Source organism: Tachypleus tridentatus, chromosome 1, assembly GCF_004210375.1.
Source record: "Tachypleus tridentatus isolate NWPU-2018 chromosome 1, ASM421037v1, whole genome shotgun sequence".
NCBI classification, from domain to species: domain Eukaryota; kingdom Metazoa; phylum Arthropoda; class Merostomata; order Xiphosura; family Limulidae; genus Tachypleus; species Tachypleus tridentatus.
The window spans coordinates 95552927-95580441 of NC_134825.1; the positions used below are offsets into that span (position 1 = coordinate 95552927).

Consider the following 27515-nt stretch of genomic DNA (forward strand, 5'->3'; position numbering starts at 1 on the left):
TTATTAATATCAGTTTCTTGTTTCAAACTCGTAACGTGAGAAAGTAGCTATGAAGAAAATTTATATAGTATCCTTAATAGCAAATTAGTGCTATTTTAGCATATGCACAACTATTTTTCTCTGATAGATTGTTTAAGCGGACTATTCATGATGAATACATTGGAATGGGCAGCAACTTCTTGTTGTAGGTAAACCACAAGTGTAGAAGAGAATGACCTTTCAAAACTCTTTCAATACATACGCTAGATTTGTCTTTTATAAACTCTATCTGCTTCATATACTTATCTATCCATACTACTTATCATACATATAGGGAAAATGTATAGTTATGTATTGCTCTCACACTGAGTTTTCGTTTAGGCATCTTGGTTGAAGTTAGAATTTGGTGGATTAAATCAAGGGCGATTAATTGAAGTAGGAAAGCAAAATATAGATTAATATTACATTTTGATTGGAATTTAAATAGTGAAAGAAGGAAAAAAAAAGAGAAATATAAAGCCAACTTAGAGTAAAGTATGATGGTCTATTTTAATTCTGAATGATCTGTCATTATTAGTATTAATGTGTTTTATGATCTAGGTGTTGTTGTTTTTTGTATTAAACATACTTAAAATAATAACAGATTAAAGGATTAGAATGTATTTCTGACTTTGATCCATGCTAGTCATATAGATGGTTTGTTGTACCCGTCTACTATATATACATCTTAAAATTATGGTACGGTTCTACATTTCTCTCAAAGTTGCTACACAAGTCTCCTTAAATAAACTTGGTTTATACAGTTATTTGTTTATAAATTTATTATTAAATGTTATTTAGAAGATGTTTTGTTTGTTTGTTTTTTTGGAATTTCGCACAAAGTTACTCGAGAGCTATCTGTGCTAGCCGTCCCTAATTTAGCAGTGTAAGACTAGAGGGAAGGCAGCTAGTCATCACCACCCACCGCCAACTCTTGGGCTACTCTTTTACCAACGAATAGTGGGATTGACCGTCACATTATAACGCCCCACGGCTGGGAGGGCGAGCATGTTTGGCGCGAGTCGGGTGCGAACCCGCGACCCTCAGATTACGAAGCGCACGCCTTAACGCGCTAGGCCATGCCGGGCCATTTTAGAAGATGTAAAATGGCCACATGAGAAACAATTTTTGTTGTACTGAATGATATTCTAATTATTTATATATAGAAGAGTTTTAAAAACACATCTCTAACTTTTTAAATTTTAAACAAGAAATAATAAGACCTAAATTTTTATGTCAAGTTGTTTTCTATAATATTAACCTATTTAAAATCGTATTTGAATTATGTGATAAATATTTTTTTTTTCAAAAGCCTACAAACATTTCATACCTCGCAAATACAGAAAAATGGCAGTTCTTTTAAATATTTGACTGTTTGTAAAAGTAATACATGGTTAATTAAGTCGTTAAGAAATGGATATCTTAAAGTCATCAACTTAATTAGCTGTGTTTTGTAAATTTAACAATTTAATTTATTTATTAGAATTTAGAATAAAGTAATTTAATACGTGATATGTATATTTGTAATTTATTTTTTCATGAATAACCGGCTTAAGTAACAAAGTTAAATTCTGTGATGAAAGTAGAACTTTTAATCACACTGTTATAAGCATAAATTTGATGCTATGAAGCAGATGGTAATTTTAAGAAAACGTTATGTAGGTATTATTTGTTTTTATCAAAGTAAATGTGCAATATTTAGCCAAACAGTAGTTAATGTGATCCATTGTTTTTTTTTCATTATAAGGACTATAATGTGTACAACAAACCATTTTACTTGTTAATGACAAATTAGTCTGTTTTAAGTGAATTTACTTCAGTTTCAAATTAAACACATTTAAGAGAAAATAAATAAGTTCTGTGAGCTATGAAACACATGGGGTTATTAGTTATAGTTATTATAAGCATTTAGCTAATAATCACATTAGAAATTATCTCGTAAAACAGTGTTAAATATAAAAGGAAATAAAGAAATGTCACTTATGTTCTTCTTAATTTCCTTCACTGGAATACATAAAATGTGTATTTAAAATATTTTACAAACTAGGTTTTCATTTATTTCAATCACTTTTATGAAGTATTTTAAAAACTTTAGCTTGGTTACATGGTTAAGTTTAAGAGATGTACCTTTAGTTGTTTCACGTTTTAAACTTTGTATTATACTTAAGTCCTATTTTTTATATTTTATAAATATCTTTGTTTTGTATGTGAACATACATTTCCCACTACTTAAATGGGGAACAAAGGTAAATATTTTTACAATTTCAGTGACAAGGAGTGTAAGTAACAAGCCTTCTATAGGGAAGACTAACTAGCACTTTTCTCAAAAACAGACACCAGCCAAGAAAGGTAAAAATGTGCATCAGTAGTATATCAGTTGTGCACTTTTTTGTTCTGTGATCACTTTCGTTTTTAGATTCTGAATTGCTTTAAAACATTTTAGGTTAAATCATTGTATATTTTATTATGTAAAGTCTGTTTACGTGATAATACCTTATAAAATAGGTCAAGCAAAACTTAACCAACTGTTTGTGATTTCACTGCTTGATATAGTTAATGTTAACATAATTTTATAAGAAACTTTAACATAATAAAGTTGATTCATGAATATAAACAGCTCAAACTTTAATTTTAATACCTTTCTCTTTCATCACTGCCAAGTCTTTGAAAACTTGCCAAGTATAATTATGTATGATTCTCACAGTTATATGATGTGTTTTGAAACATTCATTATTTGGGTGGTAATAATAGCTGTACTGAGGGTTATAGTGGATGGCCTTAGTCAGTATAATTTTAATAACATTTTTTGTTACAGTAAATGGTTGGAGAATGTTTAACTTAGAATCACTAAGATATTTTTAAAGGAAAGACTGAGTCATATACAATTATACCTAAGGTGAAGAAACATATGCAATATACAGTGAGGTGTACTGAAGTTTATGAAAAAGAAAAATTTGGGCAATTTGATATTATTGAAATTAAGGTTTTATTACATATACTGAACTGGTTTTGGACAAAACCCAAACTTTAAACTCCTATTTTTTAAACATGTAATTTCTTATTTTTTCCTTTTTTCTCCTAGGTTTATTGTCATGAAAGACTTATCTTTTTACCTGATCATTTTTTTAAATAGAACAAAATCAGTGAATTTTGCTTTCTATTAATAAGCATTTTATACTTGTTTGGTTCTTTCTGTGGCATGATACTTTAAGATATAATGGCAAGACAATTAATAAGTCTTCTTAGCTTTTTCAGCAAAATATCTTTCTTTGATTTGATTCCTATAATTAGAAAGTTATTAGCAATTTTCACTCATGTTCACAAGCATTTTGCATGTCACTTTCATTCACTTCAATATGTTTTGTGTGATAAAAAGAACTAATTTGCTCTCATTGCTGTTCAGTGTTTACCTTTTTTAGTTTATAATAGTATTTCTTATTTACACTGTTTTGATGCATTTTTGTGCCTGAGTATAAGTTCTTGAAAATAATTTTAAAGTTTAAAGTATTCTTGGAGAACTAAGTAGAGAAGTCTATTAGGTTGGATATACTTGCATGATATTTTGGCAAAGCTAGTGAAGAAAATGATAATTTCTTCTGCCAGTCAACTTTTACTACCCACTACTCTAACAAGACCTGTTGCATTTTCTGTAACAGCCAAATATTCTAAGCCTTTACAAGCTTTTTTTACAAGAAATCTTTATTTCTCCTAATAGACTCAAAGAAAGTGGAGAGGTTAGTTTTCACTTTATTTATTTCTTAGTTATCTGAATACTGCAGGTGATATTTATTTGCAATATTGATACAGCACAGAAGTTAATCATTATGCAGAATGACCAATACTGTAGTCCTGTGTTAGTTTTCATAGTTTCTAAATAATCTTTATATATGTATATATTTATTTACAGATATATATTAAATATTGAAGTAATAATACAGTATATGAGTATACTAGCAAATTGGAAAAGTGTCTCAATTTAATAGCACAACCAAATAACAATTACTTCAAAGAAAGCACCAACAAAATACAAATTATTTAAAATTTCAATTTTTTTCAGTCACATCACAAACTCTCTATTTAGTATGTATTACAGCAGATGTCTAAATCTGCATGACTGAACTCTTTCATTTCATCTTCACAGCTTGCATTTTGAGTACTTAGTAAAGAAACACTTAATCACAACCATATATTTTAAATTGTTAGATTTTAGTTGTTCTGATGTTAATGTTTAAATCAACTTTGAAATAAAACATTTATTGTAATTGTTAAATGGATGTTTGTTTAGATGAGTATTCTTACAAAGTTTGATAAACATGCATATGCATATTGCAAAGGACACTGTTGTTGAATTTTCTTATCAATATTTTATACAATTGAATAAGTGATCTTATAAGACAATTTTAGGTTTGTTATTTTTGGAAGAAAATAGTTCAGGATTAGAATCAATTGGTCTTATTCAAAATCCATTGTAATCTCTGTTGTTGTTCTCATTTATGTTGTTTTAACTAAGCAAAGCTTTTATAATTCATGTTATCTTTGTTTAATTAGATTTTTGTTAAGCCTAGCAAATTCCCTGTAACTATTCAACAAACATATTAACAAATATCACAATCTCAGTTCCATTGTCAGAAATGCTAAGTCTTGTCTGCCTTTAACTTCTTTAAAACTTCCAGCTTCTCAACATGTAAGTTACATTTAAGTTTGTTAAAAAATTATAAGTATACAAAAGTGTGAAAACCAATTTAAAATCATGTTTTATTAAATATGTTAGAAGTAGTAGTAGTAGTAGTCAAGAAGTAAAACAAACCTTCAATGATTTAAAATAAGACAAAAATTAACTAAAAAGTCTTCAGATTTGTACTTCTCATTTTTTGAAACATTATGGAAAAACTTTATTTTCTGAATCACTCAGTTTGGCTTATCTTCATATGAGACCCCTCACTTCACACTTTTGTTCTTGTATTCTGTTTAGAAATAAATGTTTTATTATTGAATTACATTATTTCAAATGAATAAAATCTGTTACTGAACATTTACTTTTCTTACTGGTCCCATGCTTATTTTCACAAAGTAGCTGGAGTTATTTAACAAAAATTTAATTTTTTCATTCAAAAATTAATGTGAGGTCTTTATATATATATTATTTAAATCCTTTTAAATAATCAGAACTCAAAGTGATCTTCATTTTTATATAGTTAAATATGTGAATATAAGTGTATATATATATATATATATATATACACACACGTAAAAGTTTTACCTCTTTATTCCTCATTTGTAATGCTGAATGTTTGCTTATATATTTCACATCTACTTAGTATGTTGATTATATTCATTTTTATATCTTTCTCACAAACATGTTGCAATATATTTAAGTTAACACCCTAATAACTGGTTTATGTAGTTACAAAAGTTAAAAAATTTAAGTGTGTGTGTGTATTTTCATTTAGCATAGCCACCTCGGACTATCTCCTGAGTCCACCAGGGGAATCGAACCCCTGATTTTAGCATTTTAAATCCGTGGGAATATAAGTATGCAAAAATCACTTTGGTTTAGATATATGAAAACTCCTTTTGTAGCAGAGAATTATTCTCCTATGTTAAATATGATTGAGTAAAGGCTCAAATTTATCAGTAAGTGTAGGTTACTGCTCATTAATAAGTGTACCCTAAGTAAAATAGTAGGATCAATAACATGGATCTTTTGGTATTGTATAAAAGGACATTTCAACAACAAAAATAAAGTAATATTTCTTAGCATTAGTGGTTATTGTCAGCACAAAAGTGTATTTCAAACCGAATATTGTCAGTATATAACAAACAATTAACACAGAGATAGTAAACTTACTGATAAATTATTTTATATTTTTATAATGCATAAAATATTTTGAACTTTATGGATGATAAATAACTGAGAGCACACAAAATAAACAAAAGTTTTTACCATAATAATGTTATTTTTATGTCTATTAACATAATAGCAGTGAAATAAAAACCCATTGGTGATATTAGGATAAACATACTAAAATATTTCTTTGTATAAAAAGATAAGTCATACCTAATTAATGTAATAACAAGATTATTCTGTGACAAAAATAGTTATTTTTTAAGGACTTCTAACTCTTACCGATGAGGCCTTGTTTTTCTCCCAACTAAAGAAGTATTTGAACGGTATAGCTGTGTGTTTTTTGTTTGTTTGATTTAATTTCGTGCCAAGCTACTCGATTGCTATCTGCACTAGCTGTCCCTAATTTAGCAGTGTAAAACTAGAGGGAAGACAGTTAGTCATCACCACCCACTGCCAACTCTTGGACTACTCTTTTACCAATGAATAATGGGATTATAACACTCCCACGACTGAAAGGGCGAGCATGGTTGGTGTGACGGGGATTCGAACCCGCGACCCTCGTATTACGAGTCAAACGCCATAACCCATCTGTATGTGGGATTTAAAAAAGCAACAACGTAGAGTTATAACTTGTTTAAATGAAAGTTAATGGACGGTATTTTTACTCCACAAATACAGTCATGTGAAAATGTTAGGGCATCCTATGAAAGCCTGTGTATTTTTGTAACATTTTTGGATATATAGATATTTAATCTCAATTTTAAAAATACTGAGAGATTATAGGAATATAACTAAACAATTAAACATGAAGAAAAGACTTTTCAAGATCTTCTGTAAATGTAATTCTACAAAAATGCATATTCTACTCGAGGAAAAAGTTAGGACACCCCCACATTTATTCCCACTTATAATGGCTCAACTCGCACACAGGTGTATCACACCAGGTGCACGTGATTAGAAGATCGTTACTCAGCATTATGGATGAGGCTTGCCCTATTTAAACCTCAGACATTTAGTTTGGTGTCTCCTTCCCGTTGAAGTGCTCACTCGCGACACTTTGACTTTTACCTGGCTCCTAGCGAGGTTTATTGTGCCGTCCTTTGCCATGCCCGTCTCGGAAGTTTGTGTAGTTATTTATCGTGTTCGGCCGTACCCGTGTGTCTTGGTCGTGTGAAGTGCGAGTCACGTTTGTGTGTGTGCACATATACAGTCTAGTGTTGGTTGTATGGGTACGGTTATCCGTCCGTATTTTGTTTGGCTGCAGTCCTCTTTGTGGTGCCCGCTGCTTCGCTACCCTCGGCAGTCATAGACGCTGTGAACGCTGCTGTCGGGGGTAGCCAGACTGAGTGTCTGTAACATTTTGGCAGTGGGCGATTATGTGGCGACGCTGGCGTCTGCCTCACGCGCCCGTTCCCTACTGGACAGTGGTGACTTTCTCTTTGGAGACCAGCGTGTGTCCGTGGAGCCGGTTGGGCAGAACATCAAGTGGATCTCCCTCCGGTCGGCCCCTTTTGAGATGCCCCATGACGTCATCAAGGACGTGTTGTCGGCGTATGGGACTGTACGTAGAATTGAACATGAAGTGCACCACACGCACCCGTCAGTGTGTACTGGGAACCAGAGAATCTGCCTGGACATGAAGAAGCTGGTTCCCAACTTTATCACAGTGAATAGCTTCTGGGTCATGGTCAACCACCCAGGCATGCAGCGGCTGTGTCGTCGCTGTGGCCTTGATGGCCACCTATTCGCCTAGTGCCAGACCCTGCAGTGCAGAATATGTGTGGTCTATGAACACACAGTGCCTGCTCTGTCAAATGTAGTATTTGTGGTGATGGTCACACGCCCTCGCGTTGCCCGAGGCGTGTGGCGACGTATGTCTCAGTGGCTGCGAGGCTGCCGATGGTTGCACAGCCCAAGAAGACTTGGGCTAAGAAGGCAGGGGTGGCTGTTCGTCCTCCCACGTCGTCTGCAGCGACCGTGGGTGGGGTCCCCGAGGGGGCGCCTGTCCAGGTGCCTCAAGTGTCAGGGTAAGGGGAGCCTCGGACCTCTGAGGGGGGCCAGATCTCGCCCGCGCAGGAAGTGGAGGCTGTGTCCCCTGGAGTGGGGGGTGGTGCTTCGGGTGCCGTTACGGTTGAGGGTCTCTGAGGAGGCTTTGGCCTATCCTTTGGGCCCGGGCTTGGATGGGGCCCCTGTAGGGGTTCATGATGGTCTGGGTGGCCCTGTGGCATCCCCCATCTCTGTGGAGGCTGGGAGCTGTGTGGGCACCCATGATCCTGCCCCCTGTGGGGATTCTTGGGGACTCTGAGGAGCCTCAGGCTTCCTCTGCTAGAGCCACTGAGGATGGGGGGTCTGAGGGACCCTTGTTTCTGGGGTTGGTGGATGTTCCAGACCCCTCACTGAGGCCATGCTGGTGCCTTCTCCAACATTGGACGAGTTGCCGTCACCCAGCTCGTTCGCGTGTTTTTGGACTTCCCTTGTCTGTCTGGCTTGAGTGGGGAGATGCGGTGGTTTTGCAACCCCGTTATGTTGCCAGACTTCAGTCCGGATGTCCCACATATGCAGTGGCGGTGGTCAGATGTCGGTGGCTGATGCTAGGAGGAATGGGTGGGGTCAGGTAGCCTCAAGAGGTTGCACACTCCCCTGCCTCTGCCAACTTTGTCGAAACAGCAGCGTCACTGAGTCCTCCACTCTGATTGGTTGATGGGTTTTTCCTGCCTTACTCTGAACATCTGGGGGATGCATAGCATTGCTAAGCAATTCTACACATTCTCCCTGTTCAACCACTTTGAAATTGACGCAATTTTCTTGCAGGAGACCCATTTTGCCTCAGAGGGACCATTTTTCGTTTTCTTCTCGTTACCCTGTCCGTGCCTTCTGGTCATTTGGCACTACACGTTCACTGGGGTGGGAAAGGATTCCCACCCGCATTTTCTTGGGACCATTCTCGTGTCGCATAGCGATTTTGAGGGGCAGGTGGTATACGTTGATGTTGTCACTGGGGTCATAAGATTTGGCTTGTCAATGTCTATGCTCCTGTCCGGACCGAGGAGCGGGATGCCTTATTCTCGGGCTTGGACAGGTTCATGGTTACACAGGCCGATATCGTCCTTGGGGGCAACTTCAACTGCATTTTGGATCCTCCCCTCGACAAGATTGGGGTTATCCTCTTTCTGGTGATCAGTGTACGTGGTCTCTGTGTGCGGTGCTGTCAAATTTTGCCTTTTCCGATGTCTGGCATGCACTGCATGGATCTGCTTTTATGGCTACCTGGATTGGTCAGGGCATTTCTTGTTGCCTTGTGAGGTTCTGTGTGACACCTGGTTTTCAGCAGAGCCTCGGCAGGGCTGCTGTTTATTGGGTTGGGGATGTCTCGTTTTGCGTGTCTGACCATTGGGCATTTCTCACCACATTCCGGGATTTTGTCCCTGTTTTTCGGGTCCCTGGTGTGTGGTGGCTCAACATCTACCTCCTTGCCAAGGATGAGGTTGGAGATGCTGTGTTTGCCCTTGTTTGGGAGCTCTGTTCTGTCGAGTCTGTCACTGGGTCTTGGTGGGCAGGTCTCAAGGAGGCCTGTGGCTTGCGCGGGCCTGCTGCCTGGCCTTGCAATGCAATCAGGACATCTTGGCTGCTTTGCTTCGTGGTGGACCAATGGATCTCTGGGTCCTCTCTAACATTGAGACACTGTCGGGACATCGATTTGCATTATTCCATGCTGTTCCATGCGGCATGCATCTCTAGTCTGATCAAGTCACTCGATCCCAGAACTGCCACCAGAGTTCTGCTGTGCAAGGCACGGGAGATGGCAAAGACCCGACATATCTTCAGTCTGGTGTTCGAGAATGGTCAATCTTCATCTGACATCTCCAATATTCCGGATGCGTGCCTCAGCTACTGTCGCCATTTGTTTTTGGCCTCGCTCATAGACGAGGGGTTGTGGGATGACATTACTAAGTTTTTGCCCTCCCTCGACTCTTCCTTTCACGAACAGCTAGTGAAACCACTCCTTGGGTGAGTGTTGGTCAGCCATTCGGTCCATGCTGCTTGGTAAGTGTCCTGGGCCGGATGGGCTGCTGGTGGAATTTTACAGCCACGTGTGGCATGTCGTCGGACCCTCCTTCGTCCGAATTTTTAACGACTGTCTGGCTGCAGAGTTTATGCTGCCTGGAATGCTGGATGGGCTAAATACACTTATCTGTAAGTGCATTTCTCTCCTGAACGTGGATGCAAAGATTATTTCTAAGGTCCTGTGTGTCCATTTTGGTGCAGTCATGCCTTCTCTGGTCCACTGCACTCAGACTTGTTGGCAGAAGTATCCAACAACATCTGGTGCTTCTCAGGGACCTGTTCCATTACATCATGGATTGGGATATCCCTGCAGTGTTTGTGTCCCTCGATCAGAGCAAAGCTTTCGATCGAGTACACCATGGCTTTCTGTGGTTCGTTCTGGACAGACATGGCCTCCTTCCAGTTTTTTGGTACGTGCGTGCTTTCTATTCAACTGCTTCGAGCAGGCTCCTAGTTAATGGGTACCTGACGTCTTCCTTTCTTATCTTACAGGGTTTTGTCAGGGCTGCCCATTGTCCCCAATGCTTTACGTGTTGGTTATCAAGTGCCTGCTCTCATCTGTACCACTCAGTCTCAGTGCATGGTGCCTCCAGCTGCCAGGGGGGTTTGTACGTGACGTATGTCGTGCATGCAGATGATGTGAACCTGTTCCTTGAGAACTTTACATCCTTAGGTTCAGTGCTGGTCATAGTCCATCGTTACTCTCAGACCAGCACTGCCGTTTGAATGTCCCCAAGTCTTGTGCACGGGGCTTTAGCAAATAGGCCTTATCTGCCAACTCCCCGTTTGGTCTGGATTGGACCCCTTCCTTGATCACCTGCTTCAGGGTTCGTTTTCTCGTGGGCCATGGGGCTGCTTGGGAGGGGGTGGTTCAGCTTGTTGGTTTGGTGGTGCACGATTACAGCTATTGCCCTGTCAGCCTGTTTGACAGGTTGGAGGTTGTGCAGAGGAGAGTTCTCCCCTTGGTATGGTACCTCAGGGCTGTAATTCCTCTGGATGACTGCACTCCACGAGCCATCAAATGCCATGTATTTGCCTTCCTGTGGGGTGGCAAGCCAAAGGCAGTGTCTCGGCACTCCTTGATGCTGTCATATCGCAGGGTTGGTTTGGACATCCCATGTGTCTGAACCCAGTGTTTTTCCCCTTCTTCTGTCTGTTACCTTTCACTGTCTGTCTTTGGAGGGTCACCCCTGTTGCCACCTGATGAGATTCTTGGTTGGCACAGGGTGCAGGCTCTTTGGTTTTCCTTTCAGCCTGCAGATACCTATGTGTTTTGACCCTCCTTCCTGGTACATTGGTGCTGCTGCTGCATTACGGCGGTGTCATTCCATGTCTGCTGTTGTACCGACAGACTCCCGTTCTCTCCATCGCCTGCTGCTCCCTGCATGTACCCACAGGATCGAGCGACACCATCCTGCTCTGCCGTGGGACGTGGTTTGGGGCTGCGTTGCACTGCACCTTGTTGATTGCTACCTCCAGGCTTTCAACTGGCGTGTGGTGCATAACATCCTGCCAGTGAGGGAGCATACCTACCTGTGTCCCGTGGGTCATACCCAGGTGGAGTCTGTATTGCACAGGTTGGTCCTCTGTCTGACGTCGGTAGAGATCTGGGAAAGGGTCTTTTCCGGGTCCTGCCGCTCTCTGCGGAGACTATCCTGTATCACGTGCTGGTCCCTGTTCCCAGCCACATGGTCTTTTCCTTTCAGTATGCTCTTACCATCTTTAAGTACGTCATCTGGCTTGCTTGAAACAAATTAGTCTTCGAGCAGGCTCCGTTGTGTCGTACTTTTTTGATACTAGGTAGGGCCAGGTACCGGCTGTTATTCCGCCTTGAGGTGGACTACCAGTGCTTGGGTTCAGGGACGTTTTACTATCTCTGGCGGCCGGAAGTCTCGTCCCTTTGTGCATTGGTGGGGTGTCGGGTGGAGGTCGGGTTCTGAACCTATGGCAATAGGCGTTATGTGGCGACACTGGCGTCGGCCACTCACGCCCATCACCTGCTGGACCAGGGATACTTTCCCTTGGGGGACCAGCACGCGCCAGTGGAACTGGCTGGCCTAAATATGAAGTGGATCACTCTCCAGTCAGTTCCTTACGAGATACCGCATGATGTGTTCAAGGACGTGTTGTCGGCGTACAGAACGGTTTGTAAGATTGAATGTGAGGCATATCAGACACGGCCGACCGTGTGTACGGGGAACCGACGTGTGTGTTTACACATGAAGACGCCGTTTCCGAAATTCCTTTCTATGACCGTGTTCTGGGTAATGTGTCATTACCCGGGAATGCGTCGGCTGTGTCGCCGCTGTGGCCTCAATGCCAGACCCCGCAATGTGGGACGTGTCAGGCATACAGACATATCGACAGTGCTTGCACTGTCTCGTGTAGTGTTTGTGGTGATGGCCACACGACCTCGCATTGCCTGAGGCATGTGGCGACATATTCCTCTGTGGCTGCGGGGCTGCTGACGGTATCGCATCCCAAGAGAGTGAGGGTGAAGAATGCGGGGGCGGCAGCTCCTACCACTGAGTCGTCCAATGCGGCTGTGGGTGGGGTCCCTGAGGGGCGCCTGTCCCGGTGGCTGCAGCATCTGGGGAGGATGTGTCGTGGTCTCATGAGGAGGTTCGCGTATAGCCGGACCAGATTGTGGTGGCTGCATCCTCTGGGGACGTGGGTGGCACTTTGGGTGCTGTTCGGATGGAGGGGGCCTCTGAGGAGGCTTCGACCCATCCTTTGGGCCCGGGTTTGAACGGGGCCCCTGTGGAGGTTCAGGATTACCTGGGTGGCCCTGAGGCGTCCCTTGTCTCCATGGAGGCTCTTGCTTCCCTGTCGGGTGGTGCATTGGTGGGGGGTCATAAAAATATTAGCTAGTGACACAAGTTGAAACACAAGCAATTAATAGCATTACATCCACAACTATACTGGTACAGATATGTAGACGACATGATTGCAGGATTCATATCTACAGAACACAGACTTAATTTTTTCACTCACATTAACTCTGTACATCCCAACATTAACTTCACATGTGAACAGGAAGAAAGCAATCAAATATCATTTCTTAACCTCAAAATTACAAGAACCGACACACAATTCAAAACAGAAATCCACCAAAAAATCACCCATACTGGACAATACGTTGCTTGGGACTCAGCACATGAAACAAAACAAAAACTCAATATACTAAGAAACCAAATAAACACAGCCATAAAACTGTGCTCACCAGATAAAATTAATGATGAATTAGACAAAATAAAACAATATTTCATCAATATCAATACGTTTCCTTCACAAACAGTAGAAAACATTATACACACACACCTAGACAGAAAGCAAAATTAACCAACAAAAGTAAATATATCTCATGATTCAAAAAATCATGAAACCACATACTGCTGCATACCATATATTCCCGACATCAGCAGACAAATAACCAACATTTGGCAAAAACTAGTAACAAAATATGACATTCCACTTAATACCCAATTTATTTAAAAACCAGGTACAAAACTAAGATCTATACTATGTAAAAATTACACTGACAAACACCACACCAACATTATTTATAAAATGCAATGTGATAACTGCCACGACTTCTATATTAGAGAAACCAGTAGTAATGTGGAAACCAGATTCAAAGAACACAAAAAGTCACCTTCACACGTTTTCGAACACTGCAAACCAAATAAACACAACATAACCACAGAAAACACCCAAATACTAAATCAAGAAACAAATGCAAAATTAAAGAAGCCTTACTTATACGACAACTCAAGCCCAAAATAAACCAATACAAAAGAACACACAACTATGTCAGGTGTTTAGGAATAAGATTAATATTTCTTACGAAGCATTAATCCCCTGGGGTGCTCGAAAACTAAACTGTCCTTCTTCAACCCCGCACTTGGTAGGAATTAGGAAAAAGAATCTTGACTGAATGATAAGATAAATAGGATCGAGGTTTAATGAGTATAATTTTAGTCGTGTAAATGCTAGTCTGGGAGGCGTGGCAGGTGACAAAGCGAAGGCGAAGCGAACTCTCGACTGAAAAGAAACAAGAAGAGACAACGAGAAGCAGGCCAGATATAATATAAACGATATACCAAACGGGCCATTTCAGGGCCGGGCATTGATCGATGGATCAAAGTGCCCTAGCAGGGATCTACAGATTCAATGCCTACGATTAGGTGTGGGGGAAACGGGAGTACCCCGAGAAAACCCACTTTCACTAAACGGGACAGAATGAAGCCCGCCTATTGCCCTTGAGATGAGCTGGTCCTGAAAAGTGAATTGTACCTGAAACGAGACTGAAAAACATAATAGGTTAATAAAATGACAGATTGCAAGAGTTACGATGTGTTGGACTATTTAAGGATAAAGTTATATGGAGATAAGTATTTACACCAGGATTTGGGTGTGGCTGCTATATTCTTGAAGTCGGAAGTGAGTGAGTTGCAATGAGTGGATTTTTTGTAGTATTTTGTTGCTAGTTTGATGTCGAGAAAACCCACTTGTAGAGAAAAATATATATGTAAAAATGGCTCATTTGGGTGGAGAATTTTTTTTACGTAGAGGAGCGAACAACGTTTTGACCTTCAATAAAAAAAAGTTCTCAACCCAAACGAGCCGTTTTTACATATATATTTGACAGTGAAGTTAATTTTAGCCGTGACATAGCGGCTAGTAGAACAATTCTGAGTTTTTCAGATACAAACTCTTAGTTCATAGCTCCATCATCTCTTGGCCGATTTGAGATGAATTTTAAGTTGATGTTGGGTTTGATAGAGATCCTGATAAGTAATAAAATCAAATCGGGTATAGGCACCCCCCCTCGCGTGATATTGCTGGTGCATAAAAATATGGCTAATAAAATGGGAGGGGGAGGTCACATTGATTAATTTACTCCTATACTGCCTAAAAGGATTTCAAGCGCTGCGACGACTGAGGATTCCTCGCATTCGGTTTTAGTTCACATACAACGTTCACATCAAACACTACTTTCCTTGTAACCAAACTTCGCTTACACAATGGAATCTATTCCCATCTACCTCTTATTAGCTTTGTGTAGCCAACCATAGCCCATCATTTTCAACACCAGCTTGACGGCTTATTTGTCTAACCTCTATTTTTATGTTGTTTTTACTTTATTCTGTAAAATGTTCACTTGCATAATGCCTCTCAAAGTTAAACTTATTCTGGTGTGTCTAAGAAGTTGCTAGCTTTGTTTCCTGCTTTTGCTAACTGTTAAGCTGCAATGGTTGAATGTTAAGCTATTTAAAAAATGGAACTTGGAAGTTAATTACTAGAAGTTAAATTTTAAACTTAAAATTAAATATAAAATAGAAAAAGGTATATTAAGCATAATAGATGTCACTGTACTCCCAGTAGCCTGCCTACAATTAGCTCGTCATTCACACAAGAGTACAACTGCAGTGATATGCCAGATTATGTCTTTTCACAAAACCTTTCATTACGTGAAAACAATGAAACGCATGTGTTCTGTTAGGTATGTTTATGATATGTGGAAGTAAGTAATAGGTATTGATTAGAATATTGTATGTGCACAATTATATATCATTACAAAGTCAATCTCAAAACAATCTCTTGATGCTTTGTTGAAAGGATTAGTTAAGGAAATCTCTGATTACTGTCACTTGAACAGTACTTGATGATAAAAAATTGATATAATAAATAGTGGTGTGGAAGTGGTGGAGGCCGGGCCACCCACTTTTCAATTTGCTCCCGTAAAAATGAATTACATGCTCGCCTCTTCAGCCGTAGGGGCATTATAATTTTACGATCAATCCCACTATTCGTTGGTAAAAGAGTAGCCCAAGAGTTTGCGTGGGTGGTGATGACTAGTTACCTTCCCTCTAGTTTTACACTACTAAATTAGGGACGACTAGTGCAGATAGCCCTTGAGTAGTTTTGCGCGAAATTCAAAAAACAAACAAAACTTTCTTGGTCTAGAAAAATAATATTTTATATTCAATATGTGATTAGAAATTTGTGGTAAAAGTCGTTATGTATTTGTAGAATAATTACAATTTGTTTGCATGTGTGTGTTTTCTTATAGCAAAGCCACATCGGGCTATCTGCTGTATTCACTGAGGGGAATCAAACGCTTAATTTTAGCGTTGTAAATCTGAAGACTTATCGCTGTTTTACCGGCGGACTTATTTATGGCTTTACGTTACTGTTATTTAAGATTTAGTGAGAGCCAAGTGATGAGTTACAGTGAAAATAAAACGCGTTTTTTTATTTTCGTATTTAGGTAAAATAAGTTCCTCGGATGAAATAACTGAATAACAACAAACAGCATCAAGTCTTAAGTATGGTTAAGTTTGTGTGTTATATGTAATCAAATCTGAAGGATGAGTGTACAATGTATTTAAATATAACGTCATGATCATCCCTGCTGTGACAGTCGTGCATCTTTTATGTTGTAATGGGAAATAAGTAATTAGGTTTAAGAAAGGGTGCTTTTTTGTTTTGTTTTTAACGAACAGAAACTTCGTGCAATTTTGTTTGTTACCATTGAAAAGAAGAGGTACTTAGTTCTAAGAATGATTTTTTTTATTGTAAAATGAAATTGAACGAATAACGTACGTCACTTACGATTTGAACATAGAGTTCAAGAGTTTTGTTTTATCGTACACGTTGCTGTTGGTATATCAAAATGAAATTTATTTGTTAAGGCTTCGCAACATACTTCAAATCTTCCGCCCTAACATACTTCATCACATGGTTAAGAGTTTACAACAGAAAGTGTGTTTAGTATTGGAACGTTGACGTTGTAACATCTGTCGAAATTTGGCTCGTGCATTTTTTCCAGTTCGAGAACTCGATAATAACTACATGTAGACCATACAAATAATGGTTTAAACACAAATTCATATGAAAACAGCTTTTGTAGTGAGTTAAGAAAAGAGGTTTAACATTATTTTTAAGATGAAGATAGTTTTACTAGCAACGAAACAAATATATCATAGAACAGAGCATTTCTGTGGCATAGCTTATCATGAAATATAATTGTTTTTATTTTTAGTCATTCACACTCGCTAGATGCTGTTATTAGTGAAATACATCATTTTAACGCTACAGAAATAACTGTATGCCGTGAGAAAATTTCCAAGAAGTTTAGAATAACCGTGTTAGAAATGGTGCTTGATTGTGCAGTAGTAAACCTTCTACTGGGTGTTATATGTTTGTACAGTAGCTTGTTTTAACGATCAGATTGCGTTTATAAACAAGTACATCTTCGTCTGAAAATCAAAAGTTATGTTTACTATACACGGTGTGTACACATTCTTCTACCTAGTTAATTGGAATGGGTTTGGTTGAAAAGCCAGTCTATAAATTCGAGGGTCATGTACTGTGGCAGCAAATCGTACTCTACAATTTAGAACTGTGGGTGCAGTATAAGAGTACCAGTGATATCACATTATTATAGAGTAGCCCAAGCTTTGGCAGCGAGTACTATTGACCAGCAATAAACCAAACCAATCTTTCTTCTGGCATGCGTATGCATTTTAGTATATCCTTATTTTGTAAAGAATATTAATGCTTTTACTTCTATTTATTATTTATAATACAATATAATGAGATTAAACTTTTTCAACAATAATACTCTGTAAACAAAGTTTTTGTGTTTTTTTTCACCAACATTGCAGTTTCTCTCTTTACATAAACTATTATTAGACATGTAAAAGCGTGAAAATACGTCAGTTTGTAGCTTATAAAAACAGAAACGTATACGGTTTTGTTTAAATTAGGAGCTTCGTTTCTTTGTGGGTATGTTGGATTTTAGATACCCAGGAGAGTCAGGTTCAAAAGACCTCTTCCTCCATCCATAACTTTCATTTCAGCTACTACTATATTGTAGTTGTAGTGCTTTAGGGTCAGAGTAACCCACAGTACTCCTGTCCTATTGTCTAGAGTTGCCTTTTTTATTTATTTATTTTATTATTTTTCTTGTATATATTTTTTCATTATTATTATTTTTTAAATCTATATATATACATTTGAAAAAACTATGAATATTATACTAATTCTAAACATCTAGTGCATGGTGGCCAGCTTGATTTATTCTTAAATATACATTCTTTGGAGAGAGGTACTTAGGACTATGTTCATCATGTACGTAGTATCTGTCGAGATCATCACATTTATGCACAAGTATGCAAACTTAGAGACAGTATCCGATAGACTCTTGCATAATGCACTAAATTATTATAATAAAAATTGGCATAAAAGTGATTTATTGTGTGAAGTATTGCGGGGTACTTTATAAGCTGAAGTTAATTAAGATTTTGTATTTTTTGTAGTTTGTGTAATTGTTTTTGTGTTATGTTTATCCAGACTGGACATGCGTATTCTATAATGGGTCTAATGTATGTTTTTTGTAGATTTTTATTATATTATGAGGTGATGTGCTTTGATTTTTACCCAATAGGCTTCTTTCATAATTTGCTCTTTTCCAGATTCTAGTCAGGATATCGTTAGTATGCTGTATCCACGTTAATTTAGTATCATAAGAAAGCACCATACCAGCCGTTTTTACATATATAATTTTCTCTACAAGTGGGTTTTCTCATCATCACGGAGAGCTATTAGGTGTTCATATAATTTCTAAGTACCATGTTTTAGGAGGATAGCTTGTATACCATCTTCTCCAGGAGCTTTGTTTGTCTTTTGTGTTTTTGATAGTTGTTTGTACTTCCGTTACTGTTATATCTTTTATTAGTTGATGAGTGCTCCAGTCTATTGTTTTATCTGGTTTTATTAATGTGTTTACTGGGAATTTTGGTATATATATGCTTTTGTTGTGTTCAGTAAAGTTATTGACTGTATTATAGAAGTATCTGTTCATGTCTGGTTCATGATATGTTTAGAACGTGTTTTCTAGGTGGTCTTTAAATATCTCAGCTTTTTCTATGTTAGTGTACGCTGTTTTGTCATGTTATTCAAGTGGTGGGTATTCTTTTTGTTTTTCCTGTATTGATATATCTTTTCAAGGGTGTCCAGAATTGTTTTGGATCTGTTTTATAATTTAGTTGTTTGCAGAAGGTGTCCCAATTGTCTTGTTTTTGTTGTCGGATTTTATTTCTTATTGTATTTATTTGTGTTTTTAGTGTTGGATTTCGATGTTGTATGTATTGTCTACGTAGTTTTCTTCTTTCTTTTATTAGGTGTATTATGTGTATTTAGGAGCTCTTTCTCTTGTATGGGTGTTTGGGTATTGATGTTTATCTACCCAAGAGGGTCTGGTTTCGTTACCCTCTTCCTTCAAATTTTGGTTTTACAACTGTCAAGTGTATTTATATATGATACACGAGGGCCAGAGTAACCCGCACTTACTCAGGCCCCTTTAAGGGCAATATCCATGCACTATCTACACATACACTTTATTTAGGAGCTTCTTCTTCTTCTTTGTCGGTATTTGGGTATGTTGAATTTTTAAATACCCAGGAGGGTCAGGTGCACAAGACCTCTTCCTCCATCCCTAGCTTTCATGTCGGCTACTATTATGTTTTTGTTGTAGTACTTTTGGGCCAGAGTAACCCTCAGTACTCCGGCCCTTTTCAGGGCAATGTTAATGTATTGTCTTGATTTGTCCCCCTTTTTTTTCTTTCCTTTAACGATTTATTATTTTTTCTCTCTTTTATTTTATTTTTTCACTTTTATTCTTCTATAATTTTCCCCCTTTTTTCCATATATATTTATCGTAAAAATAAAATAATAATAAAATACAAAAAAATAAATAAAAAGAAATATTATACTAGTTTTAAGCGTCTAGTGCATGGGGGCCAGCTTGATTTATATTTCTTAAATATATATTCATAGGAGAGAGGTACTTAGTACTATGTTCATCATATACGTAGTATCTGTCGAGATTACACAATAAATCATTTTTATGCCAATTTTTATTAAGATTTAGTGCATTATGCAAGAGTCTTACAGATATTGTCTCTACGTTTGCATACTTGTGCATAAATGTGGATGGAGTACTTACTACATGGTACTTTACAGGCTGAAATTAGAACTGAGTTTTGTATTCTTTGTAGTTTCTGTAATTGTTTTTGTGTTATGTTTATCCAGGCAGAACATGCATATTCTATTATAGGTCTAATTTATGTTTTGTAGATTTTTATTATATTAACAGGTGATGTTCCTTAATTTTTATCTGAAAGACTTCTTGCATAATTTGGTCTTTTCCAGATTCTAGTCAGGATATTGTTTGTATGCTGTATCCACGTTAATTTGGTATCATAAGTTAATCCTAAAAATGTAGCAGAAGTAGCAGTCTGTAAAAGTGATCCGTTCATGTATAACTTTGGTGGATCTTTTTTCAGTTTATTTAATCTGCTGAATAGTATTACTTGGGTTTTCGGAATATTTATTTTTATTCTATACTTCTGGCAGTATTCTTCTAAATTATTCAGGACTGGTTGGAGGTTTGTTGCTGCTATTGAAGGAGTGGGGGCACTTTTCCATACCGCTACATCATCAGCAAATTGTGATGCAAAACCTAAATTTAGGTCCGACAGTGGCATGTTACTCACATACATGATAAATAAGATAGGGCTAACTACCCCTTCCTGCGGGACTCCTGCCTCAGGTGAAAAGGACCCTGAGTGGGGCCCCATTCACATCTACTTTACACGATCTATTGTCCAGAAAAGTTAGATAGCCAGCGAATAATTCCCTGGAATAAATTCATTTCCGTTAACCGGTGGCGTAATCCGTTATGCCAGACTGTGTCAAATGCTTTCTCAATGTCGAGAACTATGTAGTCCATACTACGTGAAAACTACACTGACAAACACAACACGAACATAATTTATAAAATACAATGCAACAACTGCCACGACTTCTATATCGGAGAAACAAGCAAAAACATGGAACCTAGATTCAAAGAACACAAAAAAACACCTTCATACGTTTTTGCACACTGCAAATCAAATAGACAAAACCTAACCATAGAAAGCACTCAGATACTAAGCAGGGAAACAAGTATAAACAAACGCAAAATCAAAGAAGCCCTACTTATACAGTAACTAAAACCAATATAAAGGAACACCTTTATACCTATACTAATAACCTAATTTCCACCTGCAACGCCCCATACGATCCCGTACTTGTTTATACTCTCGTCCCTTAAGACATGCAACGGTTACTTGAAAACTCTCTAACGTTCCTGAACACCCCAGTTGGAGAGAGAATTATTCAGATTTCTCTCTCTCTCTCTAAACTAAACCCCTGCCACGTTAGTTTGCGTTTGCAAACTCTCTCTTTCTCAAATTGACGATGACGTAGGAAGATCGAGACGTTGTTCTCTCCTCATCAATAAGCGTTAAATATCCATACCAGTCGTCCTGAGATATATTTTTATTTCAAGTGGGTTTCTCTTCATTAAGAAAGCTCTGTGTAGCCTCGAGTGTTCTGTTCTTTGTTATTTTTGCATTTCTTTTCGTTACCTTTTTTCTCTTGAGTAATGTGATTGGTTGATTTAGTAGATCATATATTTGTTTGTTTCATCCCTTGTGTACATTATGAGGATTATTTTTCATTGTTAGCTTTGTATATGGATTTAGGACTACCCTTAATCTCATAAGCTAGATGAACCTCATGAGATATTATTGAGGTCGCAGCCATAAATATTACTAATAACAACAGTACCAAACTGATGAATCGGTGAATTTTTATCATCGACAGATGATGGCATAAGCTGGCTGTATATTTGTAATAATTTTTTCTCTACCCATTCAAGTCAGCTACACTTTTCAGCTATTCTAACACACAAAATCATCTATTAAAAAGCCAATATTTATTACACCTAGGCAAATATGTGCATGTAGAATCATGCTTCAGTTCTATTATAATCTAGTTTGTGAAACATGCATGTATTACTGATGTAATATTTTTTGCTAAATAAATGTTTAAAATACACACACACACACATAAATATATTAACAGGTGATTAATAGGATATTATGTACAATGAGTTCTTAAATAACTTAACCAGACAAAATATTTTAAGTTACTTACTTGTTTATTCATCACATATCCAAATATGGAAGTTGTTTCTTTTTATTAAAAAGAAAAAAAAATCATTAGTTTAAGTTTGATTTGTTTGTTTTGAAATTAAGCACAAAACTGTACAATGAGCTGTCTGTGCTCTGCCCACCATGGATTGATTGATTGATTGATTGATTGATTTAGTGTTTTATAGCACATAGCAACTAGGCTATCTGCGTCAAACGTCCGGTAAAAAGGTAAAAATAAATGAAATGTAGTAAAATACATAAAAGGAAATGAAGGTAAAACAAAACATCATTGAAAAACAGAAAAAGTATAAAACCAATGTTGACACCTAGTCTACAATGTTAAGAGAGAAAGCAGAGTAAGAGAAGTTGTAAAGGACTTTCTCTAGCAAAATGGTAATGATCATAACCCACCAGGAAGACTAACAGGTAAGTACAAGAACCACCGTCAGTCACCTGAAGTTGGTCTTTCCAGTCCTGGTTCCGGGTTATGTGTCATTATGGTCAGTACCAAAAGGTAAAGTAATAAGTGTTAAAAGACATGCAGCAAAATTGTAATAACTCACTACTAATGGGTAGTTCAAACAGCAGCGTTAGTCACCTTAAGTTGGCCTTTCCAGTGCTGGTGTCGAGTTATTGAATGTTCTGGCCATTTTCCAATTTCAAATTGAACTAGAGAGATTGAGATTCTGAAAAGGGAACCACAATTAAAAAGGTGTAATGAATAAATATCCAACACTTAAATGATATTAAAAAGATTAATGGCCATTAAAAAACTAAAAACTTTATCAAGGTGGACAGTGTCACCATCACCAATAACACTGTCGAACGTTACGGACAAACCCTGGGACAGAACATGTTTAAAATAGTGCCGTCGCTGAGAGTCATAACTATGGCAAGAAAGTAAAATGTGGCTTACAGTGATTTTAGTGTTAAACAAACCACACACTGGTACAACAGTTCCAGATAAAAGAAAACGATGAGTTAAAATACTGTGACCAATGCGTAGTCTAGTAAAAACAACTTCCTCCTTCAGAACCTAACGGAAGCTAGACGGCCAAAGCCCAATATAGGGTTTTATTTGAAAAAGCTTGTTTTCACGTTGCTCACTCCAAGTGGACTGCCAGCTGGCACGGAGCCGAGCCTTGAATACAGGACCATAGTCAATGTACGGAATAGGCACAGTGGTGATAGTGCCAGAGCAGATAGATTTAGTTGCCGTGTCTGCAAGCTCATTCCCGTGAATATCAATGTGACCTGGTATCCAGAAAAACTGAATCGAAGTAGATGTTAATGAGAAATGGGCCAGTCGGTTTTGAATATCAGCGAGAACAGGGTGTGAGCAAACGTGAAGCGATTCCAGGGCCAGTAGAGAACTAAGCGAGTCAGTATAAATAGTGCAGTGGGAGTACTGCTCAACTTCAATATGATCCAGGGCAAGAGACATGGCGTACACTTCAGCAGTGAACACAGAAGCTGTAGAGGAGATTCTACATGCAACCACCAAACTGCAACAAACCATGGCAGAGCCCACAGAATTACCTGATTTGGAACCATCTGTATAAGTTGGAATGGAATGATTGTTCGAAAGATGTTCAGTAAATAAAAGATGGTACTGCCAATCGGGAGTATCTGCCTTTTTCAGATGACTTAAATAAAGATCACATTTGGGGACTTTAATAAACCATGGTGGGATGAGCTGACCAGTGGATTCTGCAATGTTATTCCAAGGACAGACCCAATTCATCCAATTGTGCCTGGATGCAAAGGCCAAAAGGAGCAATGGCAAATCGTTTGTTCTGAAAAAGTATGGCCAACTGAGGAAGGAAAACACATCCCCAGGTGGGATGCTTTGGTAAGGAATGAAGTTTCGAAGCATATAGTAAAGACAGTTGCAAACGGCGAAGGTGCATGAGGTTCATGAGATTCATATAAGCTTTGAACTGGGAGGTGCTGAAAGCCCCAGTGCAGAGTCGAAGTCCTTAACGATGAATGGTGTGCAGCATCTTTAAGGCCAAGGGTCTGGTAGAGCCATAGACCATTGATCTATAGTCGAGTTCTGATCGAATATATATATTCCAGACACGATATATCTTTAACATAGAACATCTATCTGCTCCCCAACTGGCGGAAGAGAGGACATGGTGGATGTTCAATTCTCTTGTGCATTTGACCTGTAGCTGCTTCAAATGTGATATAAAGGTCAGCTTATGGTCAAAGATAAGCCCCAAGAACTTGGTCTAAGGGACCACTGGCAGCGAAACTTCACTTATACAGAGTTCAGGGTTAATACCCCGTTTGCGGCAAAAGTGCATGCAAATGGTTTTAGAGAGAGAAAAATTAAATTAAATCCATTTGCCGTAGTCCACTTCAGTACACGATTGAGGGCAGTTTGTAGTTGCCACTCAATATATCTCATGTTCGACGACTGAAACGAGAAGTGAAAGTCATCGACACAGAGCCCATTTGCAACAGTGAGAGGGAGTTGTTCAGTGATGGCATTTATCTTTACACTGAAAAGTGTGACATATAAAACACAGCCCTGAGGGACCCCAAGTTCCTGTTTAAAAGAACGGGAAAGCGTCGAACCCACACTGGGTGGGCGATAGGAGGTTCTTTATTTCGAGGAACCAAACTGGATGAGCATTAACCATCCTCTCTAAGGTCTTACAGAGACAGCTCGTCAAAGTAATTGGACGGTAGTTGGAAGGAATCTTGGGATCTTTCCCAGGCTTAGAGAAGAGTAAGATAATAGCCTGGCACCAGGCATCAGGAAAAACATTCTCCTGCTAGATCCAGTTAAAAACAATGAGAAGAATATCAAGAGGAGCAGGAGAGAAATAGCGCACCATGTCATAGTGTACATCATCAGGTCCAACAGCTGTATTGTCAGACCGATGAAGGGCCATTTTCAGTTCCACCAATGTAAAGGAACAATTATAGTTTAAGAGGCAGTCCAAAATGAAAGAGGTGTTTGCTCTGCCTGAGTCTTGATGGCCAAGAAGGTGGAAGAACAAGCAGAAGTGCTTGATACCCGGCAAAAGCTTTCACCTAGAGTATCAGCGATACTCCAGACATCAGCTACCTCTTAGCCATCAGAGAGTAAGATCGAGAGGGGACAGAATTGTAGTGCCCACTGACCTTTTGAATCCTGTCCCATATGACCTTGGAACTGGTGGTAGAAGATATGCTAGTTGTGAACTTAATCCAAGATTCCTTCTGGCTTGACGTCTTACCCACCTAGCATGTGCATGGGCCTGTTGGAAAGCAATGCAGTACGAAAATGTGGGATATCTATGGAAAGTTTTGCAGGCCCGTTTTTGAGCCTTTCTTGCCAAGTGGCAAGCAGGATTCCACCATGGACAAGGATATCGTGGAAAACATGTGGAGGTTTTAGGAATACACTGAACAGCTGCTTGTATAATACAGTCAGTTACTGCTGCCACACAGTCGTCTATTGACGGCTGATTCACGATGGCAGGATCAAGTTCTGCGAGAGCAATGAAAGTATAGGAAAATGATCACTAAATAGTGGATTTTTGTCAACCCTCCATGAAAAATGGGAGAATAATGAAGGGGAGCAAACCGAGAGACCAATAGCAGTAAAGGACTGACTAGGTGCGTGAAAATAAGTGGAAGAACCAGTATTGAAAAGAGAAAGATTGTGATCAGAGAACATACGCTCTACAGAGTGACCCCTCCTATTAATAACATGATTCCCCACAGGGGATGATGTCCATTAAAGTCCCCCAGGATTAGACAGGAAGACGACAACTGTTCAACGAGAGCATCAAGGTCTGATTGATCATGTCTCTCCAGGGGACAGGTAGAGAGAACAAACAGTGATGGTATGACCCCAAGGCAACACGGATGGCTACAGCCTCCAAGGGTGTGTTGAGTGACAAAGACAGGGTGAGCACATGCTGATCAACCAATAGTGCCACCCCTCCATGTACTCGTCCATCACACAGCTTTCCATTTCTGTACAGAGAAAACTGCCAAATAGTGACTATATCAGCAGGTTTTGGAAATGATTCTTGTTAGGAAAGACATACAGGATGGTAGGAAGCAATCAGTGTTTTGATATCATCCAGATTAGTAAGTAAACCTCGACATTTCCATTATATCAAGGTGGCCATTTTTAATTACGGGTATGAGAAGTGGCTGGAGAACACTTCTGTTTACGACCACGTCTTTTTTCCTTACTGTCCTTATTTGGAGGAGGTCTATCGACCTCCATAGATCCTGCCCTGGGTCGATTGGGCAGGTCTTTGTTGTTTGAAGGGGATTCCAGTGACTGAGGACATGAACAAATGATTGTTTTGCATCTTAGGGTGGGAGAAAAAGATGTATCAGAAGAAATTCCAGTATTTGAAACTGAAGGATGTGGATCTTGAGGTTTGGTGAAATGTATGGGAGGAACAGGGATGGGTGTAGAAGTCGATTCATCAACCTTTTTAACCATGGAGGTCAAAAAGCTTTTCATTTGTTTTGAAAACGATTCTCTTGGAGGCACAGAGAAATCTGTCTGCACTCCCACTGTAGTTGTGGAACGAAGTGCAGCAGCATATGTCTGAGATGGACTGGCGGACAGCAATTTCCGAGCCTCAGGATAACTAATGTTATGAGTCGTTTTTCAATGCTGCACCTCTTTTTCTCCAACCATTTTGGGCAAGAACGAAAGTAGGAAAGGTGAAAACCATTGCAGTTGACACAATGTGGGTTCGTGTCACACTCATAGGCATCATGGTTCTTGCCACCATAACGAGCACATGTCAGGGAACCACGACATGACGTCTTTGAGTGGCCGAACCTCTGACATTGGAAACACTGGAGAGGGTTTGGAATGTATGGCCGTACCCTGCAAATGAGATAACTTGCCTTGATGGTGGCAGGTGCACGTGATGATGTAAATGTCAAAACGAGGGCATTTGTTGGCAGTGTAACTCCATCTTTGCGAGTGGAGATGCGCCTCACTGCAGAAACTCCTTGATTGGAGAAACCAGCGAGAATCTCTGACTCGGGGGATGTTCTTCAAATCCCTCTCAACAATAACTCCTTGTGATGAGTTTAAGGTAGCATGAGGGGTAACCTCAATAGGTACATTCCCAATTGCCTTTGAATTCAAGAGGAGTTCACTGTGTTGGGATGTGGATGTTTCAACCAATGTCTCCAGATCGAAGCTTCTTTACTGACTTTTGAGAGCCAGCAAGTCCCTTTTGAATAAAAAAAGGGGACATTTGCCCTAAAGGATGTTCCGAAAGAGAATGTAATATAAGAAAATGAGATACGTGTGTTACTGATGTTGAAGATTGCTGTTCTGAGTATTCAAGACGTGGTCGCTTACCCATTGACTTTTTTACAATTTTATTTAAATTTTTTAGAGGATCCATAGGAAAAAGAAAAAATTTCGGTACCCACTGACCCCACCCACCATGGAGCCCTACAAGGGGACACACTACCATGTCATGCAAGGACATTGCAGCAACACCAGGGTTTCATGAGCACTATACCCAAACACCAGCATCAGGCACAAT

The 27515-nt window shown here is 38.8% G+C and overlaps 1 long non-coding RNA gene across 3 annotated transcripts in view; it reads left to right on the forward strand.

Annotated features, from left to right (window-relative positions):
* Positions 1 to 1407: 1407 nt before the first annotated feature.
* LOC143256108 (uncharacterized) overlaps positions 1408 to 27515 on the forward strand; it is a 30183-nt gene continuing 4075 nt past the window's right edge. For all 3 annotated transcript variants that reach the window (XR_013031071.1, XR_013031060.1, XR_013031054.1), the window contains exons 1-2: positions 1408 to 1676; positions 2287 to 2367. This is a non-coding gene — a long non-coding RNA (uncharacterized LOC143256108). The remainder of the gene's footprint in view (positions 1677 to 2286; positions 2368 to 27515) is intronic.